The sequence below is a fragment of the Macaca mulatta genome, chromosome 14 (genome assembly GCF_049350105.2).
Source record: "Macaca mulatta isolate MMU2019108-1 chromosome 14, T2T-MMU8v2.0, whole genome shotgun sequence".
NCBI classification, from domain to species: Eukaryota; Metazoa; Chordata; class Mammalia; order Primates; family Cercopithecidae; genus Macaca; species Macaca mulatta.
In genome coordinates this window covers 58,056,676-58,073,062 of record NC_133419.1, presented here as the reverse complement: position 1 = coordinate 58,073,062, position 16,387 = coordinate 58,056,676, and the positions used below count along the sequence as shown (strand labels likewise).

At 48.6% G+C, this 16,387-nt stretch overlaps 1 protein-coding gene across 23 annotated transcripts in view; it reads left to right on the top strand.

The window, feature by feature from the left end:
- The first annotated feature begins 1,734 nt into the window (after positions 1-1,734).
- Positions 1,735-16,387, top strand: part of PPFIBP2 (PPFIA binding protein 2) — a 154,684-nt gene continuing 140,031 nt past the window's right edge. For 18 of the 23 annotated variants that reach the window (XR_013404050.1, XR_003722667.2, XM_077963549.1 and 15 more), the window contains exon 1: positions 2,668-2,790. The gene's annotated coding sequence lies outside the window, so the exon portion shown is untranslated. Of the gene's footprint in view, positions 2,294-2,667; positions 2,791-16,387 lie in introns of those variants that run through there. The other 5 variants (XM_077963550.1, XM_077963544.1, XM_077963543.1 and 2 more) reach the window with 1 other exon arrangement.

Sequence of the window (16,387 nt, the reverse complement as noted above, 5' to 3'; positions counted from 1 at the left end):
AAGCATAAAAGCTTTCTGGGAGTGCTGCTTGTGTTAGGTTTACAGTGAATGATTTCCAACACACTGAGGCCCTTAATAAATATTCTGGAATCTGGACAGAAGTCATACAGCAGGCAAGCGACTCTGCCACAGCAGGCATGCCCTGTGGCACCGAGGGCAGCATGCCTCTTGACAGGGGCTTCCTCAGTGTTTCCCACGTGTTTGTCCAATTCAGCTAAGTTCAAGTCACAAGTGCAGGCTGTGGTGCCAGTCTGTGTCACGTGCTGAGGCCTCTCTCTTTCCAGGTTGGTCACATGAGAAAGTTTGCTTTGTGTGCTTGCAGCTGTTTTCCTGTCTTTGCCAAGCCCAGGCTGGGACCATAGGCAGTGAAGACAAAATGTTTTTTTCCATAGCATTTGAGTAGATCTTTGGCAAAAGGGAATTACTCAACCCATGGATACAGTGTAATTACCCACAGTTCTAACAGAAGGGTACAGAGAGCCCATATCCTTTGTGGAATGAGACAGGTATGAATAAAATAAATGTGATATTACCTGCCCCATTACCCACCTATTTCACAGATATAAGCAATGTAGGCTGCCTCACAGAGGATAATGGGGTAGATTTATCAATAGGAGTGAGTCCTGCAACCATAGTTCCTTTGGAGGCACAGAGGAGAGGTTGCCTGAAATGTGCTTTCTAGATTCCATCTGGGATATGATTTGATGGACAGCTCTGCGGGGCACATCTGCCCCTAACAACTCACCTTGGTAGCTACCTTAAATCCCTGCAGCTTGAATCACTCTTTTAGGTCAAGACATTTTCTCCAGGAAGCCCCTGTTAAGGGACCACTTTGCTTCTTGTGAGCCAGGGCAGGTCAGTATGCAGGCCTGGGAATGGGGTTTCTTTCAGGTGAACTTTTTAGCTCTGGGGTCTTGTTGGATTTAAGTGAAGACTGACATCAACATGACCTACATCAGTGATTCTTAAACTTTGTTGCACATAAGAATCACCTGCGGAGTTTTAAGAGTCCTCATGCCATGGCCATACCCCCAAGACCATTAAATCATAACCTCTGGGGATGAATCAAGACATCAGTATTTTTAAAGTCCCTTCCCGCAATGTGGTTCCAAAGTGCAAAGAAGCTCCAGAGCCGGTGACTTAGAACATTTAAAAAGGTAATTGTATCGTTTTAAGAACAGGCTAGCAGTTTCTGGGGGCTGAGATAAGGGAGTGGGTCCACTAGGGCAATAAAGTGTGGGGTTTGGAAACGGCCACGAACTCTTGTGAACTGCGGCAGCCTCGGTCTACAAAAGCCTCTCTGCTGCTATTTTAAGGAAGTGAAAGAGAACTGAAGGGTGTCCTGTTGTAACACAACTCTTGCGGGCCCCAGCCTTCCCCTGCTGGCTGTGCTTTGGTCTGCTGCTGGCCAGGTTCCTGCAGTGACCACACGTCTCATATTTGCCAGGGTGGCTTAGGTTCTGTTCACATGTAAAAGTCTCCTGGGCCCACTGGTCACTTCAGACCGCGAGGGTAAATTTGGTTCGAAAAAGTTGTATCCTGTGGAGTTTGTTGACACTCCAGCCTGTAGAGAACTAAAGGCCAGAGCTGTGGTGACTCCTGCCAGAGCTGGGGACTATGCCAGAGTCCCTGGTGTCGCTGCCATCTGAGGCCTACAGGGATTTTAAACAGCTTAACAGCAGCCAGTCCTTGGAGGCCTGGGCAGGGCCACAGCCTAGCAGTACAACCAAAACGGGTTCAGGCCACACACTGGAGGTAGGGGTTGGACCAGGTCTCCAGGGTTCAGTCCTCCCCAGTTCGAGAACCCATTTCTGTGGTCAGACATTGCCAACGCTTTTCTTGGACCTAAGGTCCCAGATCCTTGGTGCTGGGCACAGGGAAATGCTTCCTGACCTCGGCTCTTCGCAAGACAGAACTTTTGTTTGGTGCCAACCACTAGAGGGACCTCCACCACCCCAGGTCGCGAGTGGAGCGCGGCGGGACCTGGGGTGATTCGGGGCTTTCCGACCTGCTTAGGGAGGACGGCTCAGAGACCACCTCAGTTTTGCTGGTATCCCATGCGGCCTGAGGAAGTCGGGATGCTTCGAAGGGTTGCTGCTCTGGGTGTGCCTCTAATGTGGGTTTTCTATGCTTTCTCCCTTTGCAATTCTCGACACAGTTTCCTTCTTCCTCGCTTTCATTCCCTGTGACCGGAGAACGGCGCTGAAGGGCTGGAGAAGCCCAGGATACTAGCAGCCAGAGCGCTGGGGACCCACGCGGGCCTCCCAGCAACCGGAGCTGTGCGGAGGAGGAGGTGCGGCTGGCGGGGCGGGGCGGGGCGGGGCGGGGCGGGGCGGGGCGGGGCTCCCGGGAGGGGGCGCGGTCCGCCGAGAGACTCCGGGCTGGTGCCGGGACTCGAGGCCCAGAGGGTGGGGACTAGGCAGGTTCGAAGGGGCGGGGCTGACCAGGCCGGTCCCCGGGGAACAGGAACTCTGGCGGACGGGTCCCAGCAGGCTTCCTCGGTGCCCGAGAGGGAGCGGGTTCCCGAGAGGGTGGTCCCCGTGGCAGGTCCCGGGGTGGGGGCGCGGCGCTCCGGGAAGAGCCTCCCTCAGGTCCCCGCCCCGTCACGTGGGCGCTGGCCCCGGCCGCTGCGGTCGGTCCGCTGGTTGGTCGGGCGCTTGGTCCGGCAGTTGGTCGGTGGGCCAGTGGCTTGTCGCTCGCTTCTGGGCTCTCATGTTTGAAGGTGGGAGGGACACGGGAGCGGCCCGCACACCTGAGCCGCCCGGAGAGGAGCCGTGGCCCCGCACCCAGGTCAGTGGGCTTTCCCAACACCCCGGGCTCGCCGCGCGGTCGGGGTTGGGATCCCCGTCGGGAGCATTGCCTGGGGAGTGGAGCGCCCCCAGAGCTACGAACCACGGGGGCGTGTGGGTCAGTGTCTCCGTGAGCCCCGGAGCGTGTCCCAGGCTCGAGGACGGGGACCCTTCTGCAACTCCACTGGCCAGAAGCCTGGGAGGAGGGCAGAACTCCTGTGGGTTGGCTGCGAATCTCCACCCCACCCTGCCTGGGATCAGCGGACAGTCCGCACTCCTGCAGGTGCCAGCGTGGCCCTGGAGATGCGCAGGGAGGTGGGGTCCCTGAGTTCTGTGCGGCGCGTCTCAGCCCTGCTCAGCCCGGCGAGCAGCTGCGTGGACTAGGGAGCCTAAGGAGGTTGCGGAAGCTTTAGGTCTGTCCAGCCCAGGCAATTCTCTGTTGGACATAGCGTGTGTCTAGATGCAACGCCTCGGCTAAAGCCAGTTCTGTAGTGTAAGTGCAAAAATACAGCACGCTTTTCAAAATCTAAAACCACTGCCTCCCCGTAGATTGCAGGATGGGGACGGTCCTATTTAAAAGTGGGCTCTTCACCTCATCACATCAGACTTAAGACCCGCAGATTTTCCTCTGATGAAAATAAGATTATGTAACTAGAGAACAGAACTTCCAGCATTTGGGTAGGATTAAGACAGGCATTTTTGCCAGTGTTTAATCTTCTTAAAAAACGAATCTAATTATATTTTTACTTTTAGAGCAACCGGATAATTGGTATAGATCCGTCTCCTTTTTCTATATTTTGGTCTATTTCCTGTCTTTCTCTTCATCTCTCTTCTGTCTTTCTCTTCATCTCCCTCTTTTCTCAACCCCTCCTTAATTGATTATAATACAAATCTGAAGTTTTTTTCAAATTTTATAGTGTATTATGTGAAGTTAAATGGTCAACTACAGAAAAGTAGTGGGCTTTAGACATAATTCATCTTCAGCATATTCAGTCTTTCATTATTATAGGTGTATGGAAAACTCTAAGTGTTATCTAATTTAGAAATTATTTCTCTCTTTGGCTTAAAAGAGGCAACCCATTTGCACTTTGCTTAAATTAATATCTAAATAACATTGAAGTGGGAGATGGGGATGATTGATGAGGTTTTCACTGATTGCATATATCCATGTTTTATTTAACATATTTCAATTATTAGTAATACTATTTTAAGATTTGGTGATGTGACAGTTGTTAGCTTATTGCTACTGGAGAGACAAGCTGCTTACCATCATGATGCCTTCTTTACTGGGTAGCTAAAGGAGATGCGCTTTGACTTTAAGATTAAGTGGAATGAGATCAATGACATGAAGACGGTAGGAACAAAGTTATGGGAATTCCTGTCTTTCATCTGAGTGGGAAATCTGGGATAATTTTAAGAAAGGGTGATGTGATGGACCTCAAAGGATCCCTCCTGGGTTTTTCAAGGCAGAAAAGGGTAGAGTGTGGCCTGGGCTGTGACAACTGTGTGGGCAGGCAGGCATGGACTCACCATGAGAAGTGGTCAGTGGTCCAGCTTGGCTCTTATGTTGAGTGCTAGACAGTAAGACTGGTGATAAGGCTGGAAAATGGCGCCAGCTGTCCAGTGCAGAAGTCTGGACTTGGTCTGAAGGCACAGCAGGGGACTGACTGATGGTTCTGTGAACTTCTCAAAGTCAAAGACCTTGGTCCTTAACCCTCCCAATTCCTAGCCTGATACAGAGAAAATCCAGTAAATATTTGTGGAGTGCATGATGTGACAACACTGTAGAGCAGAGCTTCTCAAACTTTAACAAGTTTGAGAATCATGCAGGCATCTTGTTCAAATGCAAATTACAATTCCATAGGTCATGGGTGGGACCTGACATTCTGCGTTTCTAACAGATTCCCAGGAGCTTGCTGATCATTTCCCTATGTATAGCAAGAATTTAGAATAGCAGTTTGCAAACTGCCTCATAATCTGGGGAGTTTTGTAAAATGTCCAGATTAAGTACTCTGGGATGTTTTTACCAAGTTCCCCCAGGTGATTCTGTTGACAAATCCGAAGGCCACTGCTGCAATGGCAAAGTTCTGGCAGTGTGGTGGGAAGCAAAGTCCAAGGGAAAAAGACAGTGGGGGCGGTGAGGCTGGATAGGAAACTGGGAGGCTGATTCAGGGTGGAAGGGATGAGGCCTTATTTTGGGCCTGAGAGAGTGGTGAGGAGGGGACAGGTAGGGAGACTTTGGAGAGATAGAATCTGTAGGACGGAGGACTAGGGAATGGGACAGTCTCTAGACTGATTAGATGGAATGACAAGTGAGGAGGGAGAAACAATGCTGGGAAGATTCAGCTTTGGGCCTGAGGAATGGTATGGCTTTTAGACTGTAATACTTAAGGTAAAGTTTATGAAAGGTTCTTGTATCAGTTCAAACCCAGAGAGCACGCCAACAGACAACACGAGGCGGTATGGAGCAACATGCTGTTTTAATGAGCGCCTGGGTGCAGGTGAGCTGAGGCCTAAAATGGCATCAGCACCAAATGAGGACGGAGCAGGGGTTTTATAGTCTCCTGTAAACAAGAAGTGTCTCAGTCTGATGTAACTGCTACGTGGTACCCAGACGGCCTCCCTCTCAATCTTCATGGGGTACATGTCTTCTGGCCAGGGTAGGTGTCTTCTGGCTGGCTCTCTTCCTACCTCTGCCATGTTGCTGACGCACGCTGCTGGCGCAAGTGGCCTTGCGCCTTGGGACTGGGCCTGAGAAGGAAGGAGTTACTCATCTCTTCAAGCTTTCAAACCCCGGGGAGAATCTTTCATTCCTGTCTATTTGGTTATAGTAAAAAGGGATAAGGAGTGACCTTCTCAATAACTACTTCAGGTGTGACATAGGGGTGGCATGGGCTCCTTGGAAAAAGAAAAACTTAATTTTTAGGGTATTCTTGAGAGACGGGTTGGTATCCATCGTGTCACTGCAGCAGGAGCATAATCTGAATTGTCCGGTGGCTAACTGTAGTTTCAACAAGAGTTTTAGTGGCTTTTATTATTAGTGAGATAACACAGGGGAGGAAAAGGAGGAACCCAGTGATGACGATTACTGTCCCTACCAGGGTTTTAAATCCTCCAAAGTTAGAGAACTGTTGTCCGGCTGCTAGAGTGAGAGCTCGAGCGAGGGTGATGAGTTCAGCTTTTTGGGAAGTGGTGCCTAGGAGGCGCGGATTGACTTCAATAGTGTGGGGTGTGGTGTTTTGCGACTGAGGGTGTGGAAGTATCCCTAACAGTGGGGTTAACTACAGATGGGGGATAAGGAAAGGTTGCAGGTTTTAGAGTGGGAGGTTGCAGGAGTAGAAGAAAATTAGAAGCCTCAGATGGGTCTGGGTTGATGTGTTGGGTACTATGGGGAACGTGGAAGTGGAGAGTAGTGTGGAGTTTTGAAAGGATGTTTCTGCCTATGAGCAGAGTTGGGCATGAGGGCAGGACTAAGAAAGAGTGAGTGAAGGAAAGGGTGTGCAGGGAGCAGAAAAGTGGAGGGGTGGCTCGGGGTTTGGAGACTTGTCCATCAATTCCCACAACAGAGACGTGAGAGGACTGGGTGGGTCCTGAAAAATTAGGTAAAGCAGAGTAGGTCGCCCAGGTATCAATTTAAAAACATACTGGCCTACCTGCCACCATCAGGGTTACCCTTGGCTCAGATGAAGCAATGGTAGTTGCCGGGGCGTCCGTTCCAGGGCACCGTCAGTCTTCACTGGCAAGGCGGACGAGATCCGAGTAGGCGGTTTTGGCCTGCTCGGGAAGGGATGGGGGTGGTCCTTGCAGGGGCTGCTCATGGTCCGACTTCCAGTGGGGTCCTCTGCAGAGGGGACACAGCCTAGTGGGCTTACCTGGGTTTGGGCATTGTCTGGACCAGTGGCCTTCATTGCCGCATTTGAAACAGGCGCCAGGTGGAGGTGGATTGCTAGGAGGCTTCTGTGTGGAGCTGTGGCCCCGTGGGCCTGCAGGGCCCCTGATGGTGGAGGCAGGCATTTGAAACTCTGCCTGTTTTTGCCTTTTACTTTCCTCATCATGATTGTTAAAGACTTTGAAGGCTAAATTAAGAAGGTCTCGTTGTGGGGGTTTGAGGGCTTGTCGTCTCATTGTCGTCAAGCTTCTGAAGCTTGAGCCATATCGGGAATGGATTGGGAGATGAACCGAAGGTTTAAGATAGTGGTTCCTTCTGGGCTGGCTGGGTCTAGGTTGGTATATTTTCTCATGGCTTCAGTTACATGAGAGAGAAAAAGGGCTAGGTTTTTGTCAGGACCTTGGGTAATTTCTGGAAGTTTTTCATAGTTTACCACTTTATGGGTACCCTTTTTGAGTTCTGCAAGGAGACACACAATCATGTGGTCTCGATGGCAGCATCTAGAGGCCCTGTCTTGATAATCCCAGTGGGAGGCCTGGTTGGGGACTGCCTCTGCACCAGTAGGCTCGGCAGGAGCTTGGTGATGAACTGTATCAGCATACACCTAAGCTGGGGTCCAGATACGGTCCTGGTCTTCTGAGGTGAGGGTAGAAGAGAAGATAACGTAGAGGTCATGCCAAGTTAGTTCATAAGACTGGGTAAGATACTGAAACTCCCTAATATAAGAGGTAGGGTCTTCTGGAAATGAACCAAGTCTTTTGTTAATTTGAGAGAGATCAGTGAGGGAAAAGGGAAAATGAACTCTAACAATACCTTCAGCTCCTGCTACTTCCCAAAGGAGGCACTCTAGCACTGGTGCTGAAGTGAGGGTGGGGCATGGGCCAAAGATGGCGATCAAGCAAGTATGGGCAGGAGAGAAGGAAGAAGCCGGAAGTGGTTCCTGCTGAGGGTTTGAAGGGGGAAGGGGATTTGATTTGATAGGCAGTGGAGGATAGATAGGGGCATAAGGTGGTGGGATGGGTTTACAGGCTTCAGGAGAGGGCAGTGAGGAAGGAGAATGAGTACAAATAATGCTAGAGTTGTCCTCAGGAGAGGACGGTGTAGGAAAAGAAGTGGGTACTGCTGACTGGGAAGATGGTAGCTGGGAAGATGGCAGCTGAGAAGATGGTGACTGGAAAGATGGCGGCTGAGAAGAGTGCAGCTGAGAAGATAAAGAGAAGGGCTTGCGGGGTTAAAGAAGATGGTTGAGAGGAGAGGTAGAGTCTGGGAGGGATGGATAGCAGTCTGCTGGATCTAATGGGGAAAAAGAGGTAGGGTTGGGAGGAGAAAGGCGATTAGGGTGGCGAGATTAGAGGAGAAGGATTTGAACAGGTGAGCAAGAATTGCAGAGGTCAGGTTGTGATCTGAGTGCAAAAAGGTCTGGACATAAGGAATTTCTCCCTATTTCTCTGGTCGTTGGCAATAATTGCTTAAATCAGTTAAAACTGTAAAGTCGAATGTTTCATTTGCCTGCCATTTGGACCGTTACCTAATTTGTACTGTGGCCAGACTGAATTGCAAAAAAAGACAAGGCGCTTAGGGCGGATATCTTGCCTGAGGCCTAAGGTTTGCAGGTTTTTTATGAGGCAGCCTAGAGGGCTGTTTTTTGGAATGGAGAACCAGGAGTTTCCCATAACGGAGGGTAGGCATAGGAGAACAAGGAAAAAGGAGACGGTCCTGGATGGCGGGATGGAGACAATAAAAGGAGCAATCGTCACCACCGTCTTTTTCGTTCCTGGAATGGGGTCAAATGGTTTAGAGGTGTCCCCCTAAGACCAGATGATCAGCGAGTGCCTGGCACACTTTGGAGCCTTTTTGGACCAACGTTGAATTTTCGGACTGGAGAAACCAAGAAAGACCGAGCGGATTTTTCCCTGTTAACTGGGTTCCCGGCGAAACTTACCAGTAAGCGAGATCAGTGACCGACGTGCATGCACAGAGGGGCTGGGGAGCTTCCTTTGTCCAGCTGCTGTGGCCTGCTTTCCAGCGTGGAGTGGTAGGTCCACGGGGGACACAGACCCGAGCCCTTCCCGGGTTTCAGCACCAGATGAAAGGTTCTTGTATTGGTTCAAACCCCGAGAGCGCACCAACACATAACACCAGGCGGTTGGAGCAACATGCTGTTTTAATGAGCGCCTGGGTGCAGGCAGGCTGAGGCCTAAAATAGCATCAGCACCAAATGAGGATGGGGTAGGGGTTTTATAGTCTCCTGTAAACAAGAAGTGTCGCAGTCTGCGGTAGCTGCTAGGCGGTACCCAGATGGCCCACCTCTCGATCTTCAGGGGGTACGTGTCTTCCGGGCAGGGTAGATGTCTTCCGGCTGGCTCTCTTCCTGCTTCTGCTGTCTTGCTGACACAGGCTGCTAGCACAAGTAGGCCTTGTGCCTTGGGACTGGGCCTGAGAAGGGAGGAGTTACTTATCTCTTCAAGCTTTCAGATCCCAGGGAGAATCTTTCAGTTTAGAAGTGGTTTTTTACTTGACCCTAAGATCTTTTTTTTTTTCCCTGAAATCCAAATCTGTTCATGATGCTGTCCTGTTTGAAATCCTCTGGTGGATATCCTAATGCAAAATATAAGAAGGAAGTACTAATATAAACACAACTGATAAGGTATTTAAACATTTATTCCATTCTACAGCCTGTTCATCCCCATTCAAGATGTGACATTCAGTCCCCATTTGGTGTGGGCACAACTAGGCTGAAACTTTTGGCAGCTTTGTTTATTCCTGAGTCACTATTTTTCCTGCTTCCTTCTTCTTCAGAGGAGCTCCACTTCTCTTGAACTTTATGTTTCTTAGTATCATTCTTTGGTTCCAATGCTTGATGGCACCTATGTGTCTCTGTCTTCATGGAATCTATGTGTAGTCTGGGGAAGGTGGGCTTTATCCTTTATATACCCTTAAAGTCAAGTCTTGTTTGACTTTGTGGATCTTCACAAGCTTCATTCTTATCTCTCACTCATCTGGTAAATAATCCTCTAAAAGAGGCTGTCCTAGAACAATCTGTTTAACTTTAGGTCCAGATCTCCTTAGCGCCTCAAGTTCCAGGGGACTGCTGACTCTGAGCTTTGTCTTCAGCAAATGTATGATTTCTGTTTGCTTTACAGTCCTTGGCTTGGTTCTCCCTTGTAATTCTTACTTTCATTTCCTCTCTCTGTCCTGTTCATATGTACACATTCATGCACACTGAAAGCTGAGCATTCATTGTGCATGATGCTTTTAATCACCCTATTCTATGTTGCATAGTAATCATGACCCCTAACATACCTGTAGATGGGAGGCCTAGACACAGAAGTGTATAGGACTGTCTCTCTGATAGGATAAAATATACCATCCTTGTATGGCATTCAAGTCTCTGCAGTGGTGGGCCCTACTTTAGCTCTCCAGCTGCATCTCTACTGTTCCCCAAACTGAGAAGCTGAATAATTTCTATTTGTTTGTGCCTATCTGCCTTTGCATACACTATTTTTATCTTCCCAGAAAGCCCTTTTGTCTCTGTTCTACAAGATTATTAATCCTTCAGGATATAGATCAAATTCTTGAAACCCCCTTGCCCCTAAGTCGTTTTTACTCTTCTGTTACATACATATCACATCAAATAAAGATCTGCGATGCTGTTTCATCACTTTATGTGTATGTCTCTGTCCATACTCCTCTAAACTCTGAGCTGCTTTAGGGCTCTATCAGCAGTTGTGTGTGGCCCCACAGTTAGCAGATGTTCAGGAAGAGTCTGTGGTAGATATGGGCCTTAAGCTGGCTGGCTTTGCAATGTTTACCTCAGTAAAGAGGGAAAGGGGCTGGTTATTTCGTGTGGTAGATGAGAGAAGGAACAGGAGCAGAAACTGAGAGACTGGGAGGAAGGACAGGCCCAATGAAGAGTGAGCCCACATGGCTAGAGTCAGGGGGTTGGGTGGACACTGGGAGAGGTGAGGATAGAATCTCAGGCTGGGAAGAGATCATGGAAGGCCCTGAAAGTTGGAGCTATATAATTTAAATTTTATTTTGATGACATTGAAGGTTCCATACTCAAGTATGGAAAAGACATGGTAAAACTGTTTGTTCAGAATGATTCTGGCTGGGAAGGGCAGGTTGGAGGGACAGGGAGGAACTTCTTATGAGCACAGGCTGTTAGAATAACCCATTGAGGTAGCTCAGGACCTAAATCAAAGCAATGGCAGTAGGAATAGAGAGAAGGGAGCAGAGGCGAGTGAGCATGCCAAGAAATCTGGGAGGATTTGGTGACTGATTGTGTTTGAGGGAGAGAGAAAAGAGTCAAACTGGATACTGACATTGTGTGTTAGTTTGCTGGGAGAAGAATGAGGCAACTGTCAATAGCATGTTAATGAAAGCATGGAGGCACTTCATGGAAGGGGGAAGGGAAATGAAAGTGGTTGATTCTTTTGGAATCAGAAGGGAGTCTCGGGTAGTTTCTTGCTTGCCCTTTATATGTTTACCCGTGAAAGAATGGTGAAGCCCAAAGAAACCTACCCAAGATCACTTAGCTATTGGTGGTAGAACTCAGGCCTCCTGACGTTATGGCCTGGGCTTCTATTTTCTGTAGCGCATGAGTATAGACAGAGGAGAGCTGCCAGAAGGTCGAGATGGAGATTCCATTAGGCAATGAAAAATGGGAACGAGACCAGGTTTGGGGTGAATTCAGCCTGCAGAACAGCTAAGGCTGGAGTCTTACAGGTCAAGCACCCAGATGGGAAATGTCTGCTGGTTGCCAATGCCATGGGGGCCTGAAGGCTCATGAGGCCTCCTTTTTGCCCTGTGACCTAGCTGTATGTGGGACTGATTGGAGGTAGGAAGTACTTTTAGGGTATCAGTGCTCTTATACTTATTATGCTCAATGTAGGCACATGTGTATTAATTTTCTTCTGGGAATGTAACCACCAGTCAATTTATCAATTCCATGGAAAGTTGTATTCCAAGGCCCAAACACCTCCTTTACCCAAACTTCAGGGACACATCCAGCCAATTCATGAAAAGTTGCCTCTTATAGTGTTGGAGTGGGGATTGGGTGCAGGGAACAGCTAGCTAGGGAAGGCAGCCAGCCATGAGGACCTCATCCAAGCAGGGGCCAGCGTAGAGTCAGGATCAGGGACTCAGATGGCTGGATGAGGGCTACAGCTGTCGGATGAGGAGTGAGGATCTTATCTAGAATCTGTACTGCTGTAGGGAGACTCAGTGGCCCTGAGGCTGGAGTTCCTCAATCCTCCTCACCCCTCCCTTCCACAGCTCTCTGCCCAGCCAGGCTCCTCAGCCTCCAGCCTCCCAGGATGGAGTCTTGTCTTTGCCGTGGATGCTGACACAGTGGTCACTTCTATTTCTTGAGGAAGAGCTGGGTTAATGAATGTGAAACATTTGGATTATTGTCTGAGATGTGTTAGTTGCCAAATAAAAACGTATGCACAAAGAATACTGGGAGCCAATGTTGAAGGAAAACTTGTCAAGCCTCCCCTTCTCTTTTGAGCTTTGTAGTGGGGTCTTGCCAGTTTATACCTCATCTTGTTCTGAAGGTTTTTTGTTTCTGTTTTTCATATTAAGGCCAAAATATGTGCATGAGCCTGCTCACCCATAGTAAAGTGTCAGGGACTCCACAAATTGCACAGATTACAGACTTAGATTTGTGCTTCCCATTTCTTAGGAAGTAGGTGGTTGGAGGAACCACTAATGCATCTCCAGGAAGGGATTTGTTAGCCCAAGGGAGGCTATGGGGACTAGATCCTACATTGCCTCTTCCCTGGCCTATGGCCACTGTGGTGTTCCTAGGTGGCTCTGCTTCGGGTATGTCTCTTTCCTCCTGGGAATAGGGAAGGAGATGATCCAGATCTCAGGATTTCTCTGCCTGCTTAGGGATGCCAATGAGGCGTGTTTAGTGGGGATACTCTTGCCCCTGCTCTCCAGGGTAAAGTTACACTTCCACAGTGACTTGTGTGCATGGTTGAAATGCAGCCATCACATGCAACTGGGCCTCTCACTCTGACCTGGAGGGCCACTCCTGTGACTGCACTGGTTATCCCAAGAGGCCTTCTTAGCAAACTTCTCCAAGTTGCTTCTGGTGAAAGGTTCAGAGAACTCTGCCAAAAGGAACTACTTGGTTGACAATTGTGTGTGTGTGTGTGCGTGCACGTGTGTGTGTGTGTGTGTGTGTGTGAGTTGTGTAGGAATCAAGAGGTTTGTTATAGGGACAAGGGGAACAGACAGTGGGTAGAGCCACAGATGCTTAAGCTTAGGAAGACCAAAACTGGGTTACCTCTTTCTTGCTTGCTTAGGCAAGAAAGCCTCTATCTTCAGGGTCAACAGTTTCCTTCTCCCAACACGCAAGTCCATGTTCCCTCCAAATCAAAGACATTTTTGCATGAATAACTAGTTCAATGTTGGACTGCTTCATGGAGGCAGTGGAGGTGTAGACTGGCCCCACAGAAGGTTTCTTCCACAGGAAAGGATAGAGCAGAACTTGCAACTTTGATGGGTTTGACAAATGGCTTGTTTCCTGAGGTGAGGGTAGTGTTATTCCCATTTTATGGGAAACAGGTGCCAGAGAAGTAGACACTTTTGAAGGTTCCAGAGTATTAGATTTAATGTAATTTATTGTCCAAACTGAACACTTTTGAAAGTGAAAGGAGGCACATAAATGCTAAACTGGATGGGGCCTGGGGAAGATCAGGATCAGGCACATTGGGATGTGTGGTTTCAAATTCAGTGTTCAAAACTCTGAATTCTATGAGCAATGGGGGCAGAAAAGGGAAGGGGTGGGGTGGGAGAGTGGATTGGCCTGAGGGGGTGGAAATTGATTTGGGATAGGAATAGCAGATTCTTCTAATTCAACATTTCACCAAGGCAGAGGAATAGTTCTTGACTCTGACATCTGACCTTGACTGGATGTCATGAAAAAGTTTTATTACATAAGCTTTTCCTGTGACCAACCAGCCAAGACATCTGGTTCTTGGATGCATGTGCTCACCTGGTAACAACAACAGCCTTGTGTGTCTGTCTGGGTTTTCACTGTGCCTGCTCACTGGTGCGGCACAATGCCCCTGGCAGGGATTATTGTCCTGCTTCTGGAGATGAGGAAACTGACTCCTCTTGCCTGCCCCGCCCCCTCATTCTATCATGGCAGGCAACAGGTTTTCTCCAGCATGAGGGCTTGGCCTCCCTAACTCCTGAGGACCCTGGTAGCTCTAGAGTGGAGGGTTACAGTCCTCCATTAAAATCTCAGCTCTACACAAATTTGCTGTTGCTCCTTTGAGCAAGTCTTCTTACCTCTTTGAGGTTTACATTCCTCATCTGTTTAATGGGAACAATAATAGGCCAATTCATTTGGTGGTTGTGAAAATTAGATGAATGGCGTAAACCCGGGAGGTGGAGCTTGCAGTGAGCTGAGATCCGGCCACTGCACTCCAGCCTGGGCGACAGAGCGAGACTCCGTCTCAAAAAAAAAAAAGAAAAAGAAAAAGAAAATTAGATGAGATGAAATGTTGACTCCAGTGCTTGGCACATCATAGGTAGTCAGTAAATGCTATTATTCCCTTCTCAGGAAGCCTGAGAGAAATCATTTGTCAAGAGGTATTTCGATCATCCAGAGGACTTATCCTGAAATTTCAGGTGGGAAGTTGCACGCTCTGGGCTTCCAGGCATGACACAGAAAGGGCAGCCATGGTGGTGGTGAGCAGAAAGTCCAGGAGGCAGAAGTATATGATAAGGTAGAAAACAGCCTGGATTCAGGTGCCTGGTCACCCACGTACAGGACAAAAGAAGCAAACAGCGCAGAGCCCAAACCAGCTGGATGAGACGTGGCAGGGTTAAGTGCAAAGTCCTGCCCTTAGGCCCTGAAAATTAATTCTGTGAGTGTCCTATTCATCTATATAGAAAAGCCCAATATGTTGGCTTAGCCTGGCTACATTAATTGAAGTCCTGGGTTTAGACCTTGGTAGAGTATCTTTTCCCTGCATTGGCTGAGACTGGCCACACCTGGAGTGTGCAAAGCTAGTATCCCTGTCTTATAAGCTTTGGAGGGGCCCAAGGACAGTCAGGAAGATATAGCAGAATGACTGCTATTTTCAGGTGGGCAAGAGGGGCAGCGTGTTCTGTGTTGCTCAGAGGGCAGAGACGAAGGCCTATGGTAGTGATGGCAAAGAAAACTAAAGACAGGGCAGATTCTACTTTGACATAATGTAAGAAATTTTAAAGAACTCAAGCTTGTCTCTATGGCCAAACAGCTGTTTTAGAGCAGATATTGGAGTCTACCTGCAAAGGGTATTGTTCAAGCAGTATTGACTAGAGAGGAGTTTATGAAATAACAGGGAGGAGGGTGTACTGAAAGGTTATGGCTCTAATTAAAGTACTGTAAGATTTTGGCAAAAGGAAGGCTTTGTAGATCAACCAACTGGGGTGGGATCCTGGGAAGCTGGGAAGAAAAGGTTCTCTGGGGATCCCTGGTCAGTCAAGTAAGTAAAAGGCATAGAAGTGCAAGTGAGTGAAGTGGGATCAAGAAATCATAAGGAAACCAGCTTCTTCCCATTGTTAAAAGTCAAAGAAAGAAGTTGGGACTCTAAGGGAAAAGGAACTTAAATACCAAACTAGGAAGTTGGACTTTACCCTGTCAGCAGTGGGGAATAATTGGTGGCTTCTGAGAGAAATGACTTGCAGCAGATGTAGGCTGGAGTGAGGGTGGGAGGCTGGGGAAAGAGCAGCCTTAAAGCTGTGCAGAAGCTTCTCTATCCCAAGTCACAGGCTGAACATCCCACTTAGTAACAAGGGCTGGGAGAAGGGAAAGGCTCTGAGCAAATGTCTTTGTGGGCTGAAAATGAGACTATGATCCCAAGAAGTGACTGGACTGTGTATATTCTTTGCTGATGCCTACCTTGGCCCAGCCACCTGACTGTGGCCTGAGAGCTGTTGTAGACTCACTTGCCATCCCTTGAAGATTTTGAGAACACACGATCCTGAGACCTGGAGAACCAGGGCATGTGGTGTGAAACAGCTGGGTTCACAGCATCCTAGAGGGCATAGCAGGTATAGAAAGGAGTGATCCAGGAGGACACTGGTCACAAGAATGTCCTCCTGAATCACTCCCTTCTATACCTACCTTACCCTGGGAAATCTGACTGACTGCAGCTCCGGCCATAGAGTGAGCAAGGTTCCATCCCTGGGAGGGGAGGCAAGGAAAGGATGTGGGTACCTCATTCAAGTAGGCTGAGGTTTTGGGTGGGGTGTGGTGTATGGGAGGAGAGAGTTGCTGTGGTTAGGCAACATGGATGCCTGAGCGGCATGTCTTGGTCTGGGTGGCAAGGAGGGAGTCTGGCCAGAATGGTAGGAAGAGTGGCCATGGAACCCCAAGGTCAGAACTGGCCCATTGGATCTGGGGAAACCTACCTTTTAGCAGCAGAGGTAGAGCATACTTCTCAAGTACTGTGGAATCAGTAGGCTTATGACAGTATTTATTATTTCAGTCTCTAAATAATTTTTGAACTGTCCTCTATGCTGAGAATGGTGATGATGGGACCACAAGATGAACAGACATGTCCCCTGACCTGACTGAATGGAACTTAAGAAATGTACCCCCTTACTCAAACAGATAGTAGTAACTGCTGAGAAGATACAGTTAATATTCAGAGAAAGATGTTGGGAGACCTGGCTTGCTGAGGAGGTGGCATTTGAGGTGTGT